We start from the raw sequence: 15285 nt of genomic DNA, 5'->3' as shown, positions 1-15285 counted from the left end.
ACATGGAGGTCTGGCTCTTTCTGAATCTTCTCAGTGTGGCCTTGCCACTGGTTGGGCTTTGGTTTCTCAACACTGACAACAACAGGTGGGACCTGGCTTTCTTCTGGGGAGGGGTGTGGAGGGAGGAGAGACCTGTAGCCTGGGTGCTGCACACTTCCCTAGGGCTTTGCTCATAGGCACACTCACAGCCTCTGGAAGGTCCCTTTTCTCTGCCCCTGTCCTTCCAAGGCCATTAGACTGCAACATCCACACACGCAGACCTTCGTCCCACCTCGGCTGGATGAAGTGGGGGGATAGGCCCCTGCAAGGCTGTCATGTTCACTTCCTCTGTTCCTCACATCAAGAGAAGGCAGCTCACAGTCACAGGCCCATCAATGCTGCAGTCTCTCTCATATCATTCCTGCCGTGGTCCAGGAGATAATTATGTGTTGCTATCCTGACTCCATAGGTGAGGAAACTGCCTCCCAGGTAACCCCGCCTTTTTCAGCAAAGACCTGAGAGATTGAGCAATTTGACAAAGGTCATACAATTGGTCAACTGGCTGGGGCAGGATTTGAACCCACGCCTCTGGCTCTAGAGTTCATTTTCCCCTGGTTCCTTTGTTGAACCCTCCTCTGCATCTCTCCATCTATCACACCATTCTTGGGGAGAGGCCTGGGAGCAGAGACTAAGTATGACCTCATGATGACTAAATGCGAGGTGGAGGGAGTGGGGAAAGGATAGGAGGAAAGCATGGCTGTGCTCAGACATAAACAAAATGTTGTCAGACTCCCCAGAGTAAAAGAGCCTGCTGTTCTTGGTGCAACCGCTGTGCAAAGCCCCAAGCTAGCTGGTATAACCAGGAATGGCAGCCTGGCGCTGGATGAATTGTGGTCCTGATGTTGCATGAGGCAGAGGTATTGTGCATGAAGCATGGCTATGCTGAGCTAGTGATCTTTAGGAGATAGTTGCAGGCAAAGGACCTGAAAGCAGAGAGAGGCACCTGCTTCTTCGTCCCAGGGCAGATACAATGAGGTTGAAAGCCAGGTGCCCAGACGGAGGCAAGGCCTGGCCTCCAGTGCTGCCTGCTCTTTGCTAGTTGCTGGCCTTACATATGTCTCTTCCTTCTGGGCCTCAGTTTCCTCATGAATAAAATGAAGAGGTTGGGATGATGGTGATCTCTGAGATTCTTACAGCTTAGTGTGCTAAGGAACCACCATTTTTCTCTCACCGTGCTTACCACCCACAACATTCTGACTGAGCAGGCTTCTATTTCTTGATCGTTTGTTTGAGACAGGGTCCCAAGTGGCTCAGGCCGTCCTCAAGCTCACTACGTAGCTGATGATGACCCTGACCCTTTCATCCTCCTGCCTCTGACTTCTGAGTATACCGCCACAGCTGGCATTATTTACTTTCTTATAAGAAATGGGGTCAAGAGTCAACCTGTAGAATGCAAGGCGAAGTAGGTTGCTCCAGAAAGCCTCTGTAGACTTTTTGGTGTTGAGATACCCAGTGAAAAGAATTCTCTGTAATGTTGGAGCAAAGACAAAAAGATCTAACGAGTCACATCTGGGACCTTCTGTGGATTCCTTGGCTTTTAGTTGTTCTTAGATGTGAGACAGAGGGTGTCTTCAGCAAGAACAGAAGTTACAGTCTGACCAGAGAATTCTGTGAGGAATGAGGGCGCTGAGCTCTGAGACACTGCCTGAGAATCTTTCCGTAAAGACGGTCCTGGAGGCGAGTGACTAAAGAACCACGGGACTCTGATTGGCAGAAAGTGGCAAGAGTGTCCCAGGCATAGAAGATACTAGAATGATGACTTCGTACAGAGAAAAGACTCAATTTGGGGGAGAACTAAAGGGGATCAAGAAATGAGCTGGCAGAGCCTAAAGCCGGAGCTGTGGGTTGGACCAGACTAGGAAGGCTTCTGAGTGTAGGGCCATGAAGCTCAGAAGCTCCTGCAGGAAGTAGGGGATCACAAGGCATTTCAAAGTAACTAATGTCAAGGGCCGAGCACTGATGGGACATGGGGGTGAGGAAAGGAAGGAGGATGGATGGAGAACTGATGTAGGAAAGGCCAAGTGGGATGCTGTTGTGATGAATGATGTAATGAATGATGTAATGATGTAATGAATGAGCGGTATCATCAGAGCCACTTCACCTGGGCTCAAATCCTGGGTCTGTGCTATGTGATTGTGTGACCTTGGGTGTGTTCTCACGATCATCTATAAGATGGGGAGAATGATGATATAGGCGGGGGTGGGTGTGAAGATCGAAGGTGGATACAAGTGTGTGCTCCCTAGACAAGCACCTGAGCACGTAGACCGTAGCATTTTCCATGACTAGTGCATCACTGGACGTGAACAGATCTGGATCGGAGAGAGCTTCTGCTGAGATATGATCAGGAGTGTTAGGGCAACAGGTTGGTTGTGGGTCACAAAAAAAGAGAGATGAGTAAATGTGTCCCTTAGGTTTCTGGCTAGGGGGTCCCAGAGCATTGGTGGGACCGCCATCAGAGAACAAGAGGACCGTACACTAAGCAGGGAGACAAGCAGCGATGGTGGCCTGTGTAGTCCTCGGTGAGAGCAAATGCCAAGCGGCTACTCTTGAGAGTTGAAAGGAAATGATGCGATTTGTACTGCAGAATCCCTTTGAGGAAGAGGATGGTGACTGGATGAAAGCTTAAAGAGGAGAGAGTAAAGAGAAGCTTGGGACCAGAGGGGGTGAGGGGTGGGGAGATGCAATATAGACAGGGACATGGTGACAGCACTCAGGGGCACCCAGCAGAGGGCATAGATGATGAACAGGGCTCTTCTGAGGGGGATGGAGGGGGGTGCCTTGAATGTGTTGGGGCATTTGTGTTCGATTTTGTTTGAGGCAAGGTCTCAAGTAGCCGAGACTAGCCTTGAATCCTACTGCCTTTACCTTTGAGGTTCCAGGATTATAAGTGTGTACCACCGTACTCAGACCCCTAATTCTGTGAGCTATCAGGAGAAGCCAAAGCAAGCTGGAAAGTGTCTTCATCCTGTCCTCCAAGATGGGTGGCCAGAAGTTCCCTGTCAGTCCCAGCTTGGCAGTAATTGGGGCCCACTAACACTATATATGGCTCGCCTATGTCCTTCCATTGACTTCTATGCCATCTCATACAAAGCAATCCACCCTGCTGTGCCCCTATAGAGCACTGAGGTTGTCTCTGGCTGCTAAAGTACACATAGAGAGACTTGCAGTATTTAATTAATTGGCTCCACAGGACACCCTCTCTAAAATCAGCAAGAGTCGGTTTTGAGGAAAGGTCTCTAAGAGGTCAGCGTGATGGAGAATCTTCTCTGGGGAGGCCCATGAGAGAGACACAGTGTCAACACCAGGCTCTACAGCTGACATGGAAGGGCCTGTGGGCAACAGAATAAGTTCCGGGCATGGGGTACCAAGGAACCGCTGAGCTTAAAGAGCAAAGATAGGAACTGCCTGGGTTCTACAAACCTGTGCTTGGTTGGGTACTGTGGACGAGAGAAGGAGGGCAGCATGGCCCTGCACATGGGCATTCCCAATCCAATGTGTGGAAATGGATTGTAGTTTGTAGGAGTGGAGCCTTGGTATACAGCATCCATGGGGGGGGGGGGAGTCCCTATGTTTAAATGAGTCCCAGGGAGAGGTTCAGCATGCTAGAAGGAAGCACAGACCCTCATGCTTGAAAGCCTAGGAGGCTGAGTGTGAGGAGGGGCAGGTTCTCCGTTTCTCTGCTGCAGTATTTCAGAACTGTCCCGTGTGCAAGCTGGGTTATTCAAGATGGAGGTTCTGGATAAACGAAAGAAGTAGCCGGGCCTGATGTCCAGCTACTCAAGAGGCTAAGGTAGAAAGGTGGTGTTTGTGAAGTCTCCCCGGGCTACAGAGAGTTCAACATTAGCCTGGGCACCTTAGCAAGATCTTGTCTCAAATAAATAAATAAAGTACACAGAGGGGCGGGGCTGTAGCTCAGTGGTAGAGTGCTTATCTAGTGTGCACAAGGCTCCTTGTTCAGCTCCCAGCACGGAGAATAAAAGGGAAAGGGAAGGGGAGCCAGTAAAGCACAACTTGACACCTCTATGAAGCAGTGTTGGATTACAGAATACCAGTACATAATATCCCTCCTCAGTCCAAGGCAGCAAAGCAATAGAAATAGAGATAGAGGAAATAGATAGGAGAGCCTGCCAGGATTATATTGGAAATAGGGTTTTGATGAATAGCCATGACACACTTCCTAAGACTCCAGCATTACAGACTTACACACACACACACAAAACATACACGACATACAAAGACTATGGTAGAGTGAGAACTAAAAACTTCCCTCTTAGTCAACAGGCGGGGCTGAAAGTGGCCATCCAAAGAAGCCAGGCTGCACACCTACTCACACTTTTATTTATTTATTTATTTATTTTGGTTTTTCAAGACAGGGCTTCTCTATGTAACCTAGGCTGTCCTAGACTTGCTTTGTAGACCAGGCTGACCTCGAACTCACGGTGATCCTCCTGCTTCTGCCTTCTGAGTGCCTGGCTACCCACACTTCTTTCTAAGTCACTTCCTCACCAGACCCAGCATTACAGGATTCCAAAAAGCCCTTTGAAAATCTTTAAAAAGCCCATGTATGGTGATGCACACCTTTAATCCCAGCTCTGGGGAGGCAGAGGCAGATGAATTTCTGAGTTCAAGACCAGCCTGGTCTAAAGATCCAGTTCCAGGACAGCCAAGGCTAACAGAGGAACCTTGCCTTGAAAATCAAAAAACAAACAAACAAAGGAGAAAGCTAAGAAGTTTACTATTAAAACAAATTTCCAGCAAGCCAATTCTTGGGTGCATCCCTCAAGGGATTAATGAAATGCTGGTATGCTTATTCCTCTCTGATCTCAATAGGCATAAATGCAGACAGGGTGTGGTCCCATCCTCGAACAGTTCAAATGCCATGGTTTTCAAAGAGTGTTAAGATCGGGTAAAGCTCAAGCAAAATGCAACACAAATATCCTCATTTAACATGGAACTGGGCATTGTGTGCACACATGTAATCCAAGCCCTCAGGAGGCTGCCTCTCCAGTTTGAGGCAAGCCTGGATAGTGAGCTCAAAGACAGCTTGGGCTACAGGATAAGGTTCTGGCTCAGAAATAACATTTTAATCAAAAAGGAAGTTGGGCCTGAGAGCGTAGTTTAGTGGCAAAGCATCTGCTTGGCTTGTGTGAAGCCCTGATTGGGTGTGTACCACCACCAACAACAAAAAATTAAAATAGAAATGCAACAACGCCTGGGGAAAGTAAGCACTGAGTGTGTGAACGGGCCAGGAAGATGGCTCCGGTTGGTGCAGCCTACCGGAATAAGCCCTTGGGCCTGAGTTAGGATCCCCAGCACCCATGAAAGAAATCTGGGCGTGGCTGCTCTCATCTGTAACCTAATGCACAGGCAGAGCTTTCTGACCTAGTAGTCAAGCCAGTTGGCAAACACTTGTGAGGGAGTAAGAGAGCCTGCCTCAAAAGATAAGGTAGACAGTGATTGTGGAAGACATCTGATGTCAACCAACCTCTGGCCAACCTCTGGCCTACACACACACACACACACACACGTGTTTAAAAGAGCTGGCCATCGTGATGGACAACTGTAATCCCAGCACTTAGGAGGTGAAGGCAGGAGGACCATAAGTTAGGGTCATTCTTGGGAATAAATGGAGTTTGAAGCCAGCCTTGCCTTCACAAGGCCGGCAAAGAGAGAGGGGAAAGAAGATGGAACTGGGGTATAAGTTTTGTGATTAAAGACTAGCTGTTTGCCAACACAAGTGTCCAGTGGGAGCATTTGAAGAGAGTGCAAACGCTGGTTGTGACACGGGACAAATGTTTCTTATTTGTCTCTGTGTCCCACAGCAGTACACAACTAGACTGTCCAGTAAAGTTGAGTGGAGCCTCCTATCAGTAAGACAGCCAGAAAAAATCATCCCTTTAGACATCAGCAAGTGAGCAGATCGCAGCCTGCCAAGGGAATACCACTTCCGTTGTGCCAAGAGGCAGAGCCAGATGGACCTCTGGCTGTTGTTCTTCTACATAGAGATACAGGAAATGAGACATGGGGGCTCCACCCGGCCCTGGAAACAGACTCCCCAGAAATAAAATACAGCCTCTGTTTCCTAGAACGCAGTTTGCCATCCAGCCTAAATATGCCAGAGCGATAACACCAGAGGACCTGGGAGTTGCTTCTGTTCCTTCTTGCTGCTTACTACCCTGCTGTCTACAAAGCTGAGTCCTCTTAGTACTGAGCCTGCTGCCAAGGCCACAGACAGACAGCAGCTGATACCCAGCCTCAGGCCAAAGTGCCAAGCGTGGCTGGCAAAAGGGCCAATCTTCACCTTTCCAAAAGTGCTCATGTTTAACAGTGCTTTCTCATTCCAGCATGGGAACAGTGCTGGGCCTCAGCTCCCAGAACTTGGGAGCTAGAGACAGGAAAATCAGAAGTTCAAGGTTGCCCTTAGCAAAATAGTAATGTGACTGTTAGCCTGGGCTACATGAGATCTCATCTCAAATCTTCTGTCAAAAAAAAAAAAAAAAGGAGGAGGAGGAGGAGGAGGAGGAGGAGAAGAAGAAGAAGAAGACATTGAATGGAGAGTGTAAGCCAGGGCCACCTCCGCAAAGAGTAAGCTGGCTGGACTGGGTGACTGGGCAGGGGTGGAGCAGCGTTTTCAGGCAGAAGATAATTGACAAGATTAAATGACTCTATATAACATTCATTGGCATTTGACTATATTCCAGGCACCGAGAAAGAAATGCTTTACAAACGTAACTTCTTTTATTAAGTAGAGCAAACCCTGTTAGGAAACTGGCATCATCCTCAGTCTATAGGTGAACAAACAGAGGCAATTAGGGGGAAAGGGCTTTTCCATGCTACACTATCCATGGTACCCAGGTGGAAAGCTGGGCCAGCGAGTCTCTCGGTTCCTGGTTCTGTCACCCTGATGCCCTGCTTGTCTTGCAAGGATGGATTGATAGTGAGGCACAGCCAGGTTGTCCTGTTGGCTGACTCCTATATACCTTAGTTTTCTCATGCATCGTTGAGATCAGTAACCATATTTACTTCAACTGCTAGGATTACAGGCATGTGCCCCCACACCTGGCTCCCACAATGTCTTAAGAATGAATGCAGCCTGTACTCTGGGAGGCAGAGGCAGGTGGATCTCTGTGAGTTCAAAGCCAGCCTGGTCTAAAATGTGAGTCCAGGATAGCCAAGGCTACACAGAGAAACCCTGTCTCAAGAAAAAAAAAAAAAAAAGAATGAACGAAGATCTATATGGTACTCAAGAGTCTCTGGCGTCCAGGGGTCTGCCAATAGTCATCAGCCTTCAATGCTTTCTGATGAAGGGGCAAACCAGCATCTCCTCCTCTGTGTATGGCTTCTAGGTTGGACTTATACTAGATTGCTCAGGTTACAGTTGCTTCTAAAAAGATCATACCCTCTCCCTCTCTGGGGTCTGTCATCTTCTGGTCTAAGCCTCCTCAAGCTTGGACAGGGAAGCAACAATAAACACGTGAGCTTTTAGAGAACTGAATATTTGTCCCCCTTTGCCAGCCATACTTGATGCGTTGGCCTAAGGCTGGTAACAGATGTTTCTTATTTACAGCCCAGGCAGCACCCTCAGTACCGAGTAAGGCAAGACTTCCTTTCAGAGACGAGGGTAGCATAGTGAGTGCAGGCAGGAGCCCTATTCTGAGTTCTCTGTTTACATTTGTTTGTTTGTTTGTTTGTTTGTTTATTATGTATGCAGTGTTCTGTCTCCATGTAGTCAGAAGAGGGCACCAGATCACATTATAGATGGTTGTGAGCCACCATGTGGTAGCTGGGAATAATACTCAGGTCCTCTGGAAGAGATGGCTCAGTGGTTATGAGCACTGCCTGCTCTTCCAAAGGACGCTGGGTTCAGTGCCCAGCACCCACATGGCAGCTCACAGCTGTCTGTAACTCCAATTTCAAGGGATCTGACACCTTCACGCTAATGCACATAAAATAAAATTAAATTATTTAAAAAAAAAAAAAGGATTGGAGAAAGTGAGTCTGGACGAGGTGGAGTGACTTGTTTGGAGCCGGGGTTTCCAGCCTAGGTGGATGTGTACAGGGCACTTTCCATAGGTTCTAGCTTATTTGAGATTGCTTCACCCTTACAACAGCCAGTGAGGTAATCATTGTTAGTCCCATTAATAGAGCTGGGGAAACTATAGGTCACAGAGCTTCCTAACATCCCTGCGGAGGACCTCGGGTGTCAGACGGGCCTGTCTGACTTCTCACCAAGTCAGGCTGGTTTGAGAAAGAAAAGGGGCTCCGGACTACCTGATTGAATATTACCCAGAGCCCCTCACTTGATGGCCGGTACTTTTCCAGGCTTACAGAGCCTCCCTACCAACTCCAGCAGACCTCTCCTGCCTGGGGCTTGCCAGTAGGGAAAGCGGAGATAACATCTTAGGATCATGGAGCATTGCCAGGTGAAGGGCGGGGGTGAAGAAGCAGTCCCACCCAGAGAGGGTTCCCCTGGCCCTGGGAGCTACTGCCTCCCTGGGCTGTGCGTGAGAAGGGCGCAGGGAGGAGAGCCATGTTTGCATGTTGTGCCCACAGCCCAGGGGGCAGGGCCTAGCTTTCTCTCTGCCCTGAGGCAGAGGGCTTCCTGGGGGGTGGGGGCGTGGAGGCATCCCTAGTATCTCTTAGAGAAATTCTCTAGGAATTATGGCTTCAGCTGGAAGTATTCCCATGATCCCTGTGATGTGGGTGGCTTCGGGAACCATTTTCTGGGCTCCAGTGTGCTTGCTCAGTTTAACTGAGACCAGGTCACCTCACATTGTGTGTCCCTCTGCTTGGTGATTTACAGAGGACAGACTGTGCAGCAGAAACCAGGTATGGCGGCTCATTCCTGTAAACCTGAGGCTGAGGCAAGAGGATTGCTGAGAGGCCAGCCTAAAGCGTGGAGTAACAAAATTAAGTGGTCAGGTGCATTGGCAAAGACCTTTGATTCCAGCACTCAGGAGACAGAGCAGGCTGATCTCTGAGTTCAAAGCCAGGGTTGCACGGTAGAGAGACACCGCCTCAAAACAAACAAACAAACAAAGCTGGAGATGCAGCTCAGCAAACAGGGCATGGTGCTGTGTGTTTGTAGTTCCAGCACTCCAGATCGGAAGTTCAAGGCCAGCCTCAGCAATATAGAAAGTTGGAAACCGGCCTGGATATAGACACTGTCTCAAACAAATAAAAACCCCTAAGAAAGAGAGAGCGAGAGTGACAGAGAGAGAGAGAGAGAGAGAGAGAGAGAGAGAGAGAGAGAGAGAGAGAGAGAGAGATGGAGACACAAACACATACACAGAGACACAGATGGGGGGGTGAGGGTGGGGGGTTGTGCAGGGGGGTTGGGGGGCGGGGATGAACCTCAAACATTGCTATTCTCATTGATAGATACTGAGGGATAGGATTCTAGAGTGACCTGCAATTAAGTGACAGAGGGGGACTTAATCCAACCACCTTGATTTAGTGCCTACTGCTCACAGGCACTGGGGCCCCTTGCCCCCTATACAGGTTGTTCTACCAGCCTCTCTTGCCCTCAGCATGCCAGCAGCCCTCTAGGCTTCCTCTGCCTCTATCTGGATTGAGTGTGGGAGATTTGACCTCTTTTCTCTCCCATGGCACACCCCTCTTCAAACCCCCTGGCACCTATTCCCTGAGGATCCTGGTCATATTTTGTTTTGCTTTGGCATTTTTCTGTCTACTCCAGTGACTTGGCTACATGGACTACCAGAGTGAGCTCTGGTCCAGCCCTGTAGAGGACAGTATGGTAGGCATAGGTCTAGCTGCATTCTTAGGAGCTGTGCAACCAGGTCACTGATGACCTGGTTGATGAGATCACAAGCCTCGGTTTCCACTCTATAAAAATGGGAGGGAATAATAACATTAAACATAATGAAATGAACTCGAGTATAATTTAATTGTGCGGACAAAAAAAATGCTCTTCTTGTGGGCATTATTGTTAGAGAGTTTCAAATTCTGCAGCAATATTGGTCTCAGCTGCACCACCTCACACGAGCCTGCCTCCAAACAGCCCCTTTTCTTCAGGCTTGCCCTTGGGCAGGCTCTGGGACCCAGCTGACAGTTCTGCTCTGGCCTTCCCATCTGCTGGTCTCCCTGGATCTCCTTTACCTACGTCCTTGTGCACAACCCAGCCCGCTACCAGAGCAATGAAGAGAAAGATGTTGCAGTCTTGATAGATTCGGACACGCCTCTCTTGCACCTAAGAGGGTGGTTTTTAAAATATTTACATAAATCATTTTGGTAAGTGGCATTTTATTTTCTCATTACCAAGAGAACACGAATGTAAAGAAATATGCGGCAGGGGGGTCCAAGGCGGTAATCACAGCATTTGAGACTGAGGAGGCAGGAAGTTCAAGAACATTCCCAGCTATATAACAAGTTTGAGGCCAATCTGGGCTATGTGAGACCCCAGTTTAAAAACAACAATAACTAGCCAGGTGTGGTGGTGCACACTTGTAATCCCAGCACTCAGGAGGCAGAGGCAGGTGGATCTCTGTGAGTTCAAGGCCAGCCTGGTCTACATAGTAAGTTCCCGGACAGCCAGGGCTACACAGAGAAACCCTGTCTTGGGAAGGGAAGAAAAAGAAAGAAAGGAAGGAAAGAAGAAAAACTCATCTTAGAAAGTTGTCCTCTGACTTCTACATGTGAGCTGTGGCACATGAGCACCCATATACATACATACTACATACATACATACATACATACATACATACATACATACATGCTCACCCTTGAGCACACACACACACACACACACATGTACACATACACGCAAAGTAAATATGTGTAATACATTTGTTTAAATGGTAGGTTCATTCTTTTTAGAAAGCAATGCTCTTTTTGGGGGGGAAGGGGGAGGAAGATAGGGGTCAGTTGGAATCAAACATCATTGATAATAAGGCTTGCTGAATGTGAACTACATATTTATCTCACATTTGCTTACTGTGTGTGTGTGTGTGTGTGTGTGTGTGTGTGTGTGTGTGTGTATCTGTGTGCATACGTATATGAAGCAGCCCAGTGAACCTGGAGCTAGGCTTGCGGCCTGACTCCAGTCTCTAATGCTCCCATCGCCACCATGAAGCTGGGATTACAGGTGCATGTGATCATCCCCTGGCTTTTAAAATGTGTGTGGGGACTTGAACTCAGATCCTCATGCTTGAGCAGTAAGCACTCCATTAGGTCACCTCCCTAGCCCCTGTCATTGTTTCTGTGTTAAAGTCACTTTTATTCACCTGACTTAATTGTCATCTGGGAGGCTTACTGCCTTGTTTTCTAGCCTAGGCTTAGTCCTGGAAGCTTCTAGCCTCCATACAATCTAACCTAGACCTAGAACGTTTTCAGCCCCTGAGACTTACTGCTGAATAAGCTCACCCTTCCTTGTTCTTTCTGAGCTCTTGGGCTGGCTGGTTCAGTTCAGCTGTTCTGGCTCAAACTCTTCTCCCAGCTGATTTATTTAATCTGGCTTCTCTTAATTTCTCACTGAATTGCTCTGCTTGACCTTAAACTAGCTCTAGCCATCTGTTCTGATCTTCTGGCTCTTTCTCATTCTCTGGCTCATTTTGGCTCTTGTTCTTTCTTCCACCTCTCTCTGTAAACTCCTGGGTAGCTGCCTCTGAATTCCACAAACTGAACGGCCATGAACTCAGCTCCACTGCACTGCCTCTCACTCACTCTCAACTGAACTGCCTGAACAGCATTGACTAGAACTCAGAGGTCTGCAAGCCTCTGTCTCCTGAGTGCTGGGATTAAAGGCATGTACCACCATACCTAGACCTAAGATTTTCTTGTTGTTGTTGTTGTTGTTGTTGTTGTTTTCGAGACAGCGTTTCTCTGTGTGGCCTTGGCTGTCTTGGACTCCCTTTGAAGACCAGGCTGGCCTCGAACTCACAGCGATCCACCTGCCTCTGCCTCCCGAGTGCTGGGATTAAAGGTGTGCGCCACCACGCCTGGCTAGACCTAAGCTTTTCTTTACCTGAAACTTGTTCTATACCAAGCTGGCCTTGAACTCATCGATCTCTTTGCCTCTGTCTCCTGGGATTAAAGGCATATCTGTATTCCAGCCAGATCACACAGTCCCAGAAGGTCTTCGGATGTGATCTCTTGCCAGAGCAGCCATATTCTGAATTAAAATTCCTCTACATTTTTGTTTGTTCATTTGTTTGTTTTTGAGACTATCTTGAGTAGCCCAGGTTAGCTTCAACTTTGCTATGTCACCAAAACTGACCTTGAACTCCTCATCTCCTGACTTCACCTCAAAAGTGTCACTATGCCTAACTCCTAATAAGTTTGAAAATTTGGGTCCCTAGCATAGCTCAGTAGGTAAGGGCACAAGCCTTACAGCATACGTTCAATCCTTAGGAGCTACATGGTGGAAGGAGGCAACTAACTTGTGCAACGTGTCCTCTGGCCTCCAGATGTGTGCATGGCATGTGAGTTACATATTAATCTCGCTTAATATTTGTGTAGGTGTGTGTATATGTGTGTGTGGTATGTGCCGATACATGAAAGCGTGCTTCCTACATGGGTGGGCAATGGAATAAATGCAGAATGAATCTACTGCCCCCTCCATGCTGGGTTCTGGGAATGGCTGCCTTGTCCTCCTGTAGCTCTGCTGTTGTCAGTCTTTTCTCATTCAGATCCACAAACTCGCTCCTTTTCCCAGGAAGGCAAGCTTGTTGGGTTTATGCAAACAGACACCCCAGTCAGCGCTGGTAAATATTTCCCAACTCCACCACTTGCTTGGAGCTGTTTGCGGAGGCACCCCAGCTCCTGGCCAAGTGGGTGCTGAGTGCTGGGGCCTGCCTCTAGGGGCCCAGGGTGTGGCTAGGACTCTGCCAGCAGTGCATGAGTTTGGTCACTCAGCTGACTATCCCAGATCAGAACAGAGTCCTCTGTAGGAAGCCACTCGGATGTGGACTTCTGCTGTTCTAGTCATTTTAATGGAAACAACATGATGAGGGATGGGGGTCATCCTTGACACGGTATCATGGTGATTTGACTTTTTACACTCTATGGACACAAATTTGGACTGAAACTTCAACTGTAAGGTACAGAGTTACCCAGATTCGTAGGGCTAAAGTTTCAACAAGGTTCAAAGAAAATAAAACTGGTTCTATAATGAAGCAGTGGGGAAAGCTGGTGGGCATCACTTTAACATCTTTCATGTGTGTGTATGTGTGTGTGTGTGTGTGTGTGTGTGTGTGTGTGTACAAAATACTGTGTGTATCTATGTACTTATGTGGGTACAGGTCAGAGGTCAACTTTGGGTCTCCTTTCTCATTCATTGTCCCTTTTATTTATTTTTTGGCCAGCGTCTCTTTGGCTTGAAGTTCATCAAGGCTTGGCAGGCTGGCCTCTGAGCCCTGGAATCTGCCTAGCTCTCTTCCCAGCACTGGGATCACAAGCAAATGCCAAGCTTTTTCACATAGGTTCTGAGGCTCAAGCTCAGGTCTCCGTGCTTGCACAGCAAGAACTTTACAGGCTATCTCCTCATCTAATTTTGGCAAAATAACCCTACCCAATTTTTACAAAAGAAAATAATACTCTAGTGATGAGCCTTAAAGGCCTGAGCCCAGGGAACTCCAAGTCTAGCTAGCCCAGGACACAGACAACTGTGTCTCTGCCACAACTCTCTAGGCACTTTCAGTTCAGTGCATAAAAGGCAGCTGACATCAATGCTATAGGGTGTGGGGTGAAATGGGTCCCTTTCTTTCCCGTTTCTTTCCCTCCCTCCCTCCCTCCCTTTCTGTCATACCCCCCTTGCATTCTCCCTTTCTTTGGTGTTTTTCCCAGACAGGGTTTCTCTGTGTAGCTCTGACTGTCCTGGAACTCACTCTGTTAGACCAGGCTGGCCTCAACTGAGTGGGGTCCCTTTCATGGGACAGCTCTTCAGTATTTGAGAGGTGTCAACACTCCACAAGCTTCCTATGTAAGCACTCTGAATTCACTAACCAATTCCACATGTCCTGCTTCCTGCCACTTTCCCTAGAGCAATGTGTTTTTTCCCATAGAGAAAAACAATATTTTTCTCTGTTTACTCCTGAGTCTAACTCCGGCAATCATTCCTATAACCAGTGTACTGCTTTTATAGACCAGGCTGGCCTTGAACTCACAGCAATCCACCTGCCTCTGCCACCCAAGTGTTGGGATTAAAGGCGTGTGCCACCACTGCCTGGCTAAATTTCAATCTTTTTATTTTTGAGACAGGGTCTCATTTTGTAGCTCTGGCTAGCCTGGAACTTGCTATGTAGACCAGGCTGGCCTCGAACTCACAGACATCCACCTGCCTCAACACCTCTTCAGTGCTGACAGTAAGGTATGCACCACCCCTCCCAGCATCTCTTGTATTAATTAGATCACATGATTTCTGTGACCAGCTATCACAATCAGTCATTGCCTCTCAGGTGTCTTAAATAGCTATGAACTGTTGTCTTAATACATATAGTTAATTTCCATAGTCAAAGTAAAGGGTTTCAACATTTGCTTCTGTGTGGTGTCTAATAACTTTCTTTCCATCCTAAGTATGTTCACACTTTTAAAATTTCTTTATCTTGATGTCTTTGTGCAGAAATACTATTGGGTCCTGCTCCTCATAGAGCTTTGGTGTGTCCTTGTTTCATCCTCATCTGCAAACCTATAAATATTCCTTGAGTGACACTGGGTCCCATCCTGGGTGGCAGTGATCCATTGGTCTTTGGTTTTAGTTTTGAGATAGGGACTCACTGTGTGTCCCTGGCTGGTCTGGAACTCACTCTGTAGACCAAGCTGACCTCAAATTTACAGCAATACTCCTGCTTTGCTTTCCAAGTGCTAGGATTACAAGCATGTGCCACCACACACATTGGTAATCAATGTCAACAACTCTATCCTCCATGGTCTATCTGATTGCTCAAGTGAGACACCCCCCCCACACACACACACACACATGTAATGACTGTGGTTTGGCATGACTTTTGACTCATGTAATCTCATAGACATGAATTCAAACTCTGGACCTGCCACTTTTTTAGGCTTGGAGAAACCACTTCTCCTCTGAGATCTGGCTTCCTGTATTTGAGACCTGTTGAAAGTATTTAGGGACTGGAGTTGTAGCTCAATGGTGGAACACTTTCCTAACAGGCATGAAGCCCTGGGTTAAACCCCCAAGTCCCATATAATCAAGATTGATCGCCTGGGCAGCCAGTGCCTGTGGGGGGTAAGGGGTGGGGGGAGGGGACACCACTATCTTCATGCATC

At 47.9% G+C, this 15285-nt stretch overlaps 1 protein-coding gene across 3 annotated transcripts in view; it reads left to right on the top strand.

Moving 5' to 3' along the window:
• POU2F3 (POU class 2 homeobox 3) overlaps positions 1-15285 on the top strand; it is an 88301-nt gene that overhangs the window by 33608 nt on the left and 39408 nt on the right. The window contains exon 1 of one of the 3 annotated variants that reach the window (XM_084783614.1): positions 12802-13097. The exons of the other annotated variants lie outside the window; for them this stretch is intronic. The gene's annotated coding sequence lies outside the window, so the exon portion shown is untranslated. Of the gene's footprint in view, positions 1-12801; positions 13098-15285 lie in introns of those variants that run through there. 3 annotated transcript variants of the gene reach the window in all.

This window comes from Acomys minous (genome assembly GCF_964271855.1).
Source record: "Acomys minous genome assembly, chromosome: 5".
Taxonomy (NCBI): Eukaryota; Metazoa; Chordata; class Mammalia; order Rodentia; family Muridae; genus Acomys; species Acomys minous.
This window is presented reverse-complemented; position numbering and strand designations above follow the sequence as displayed.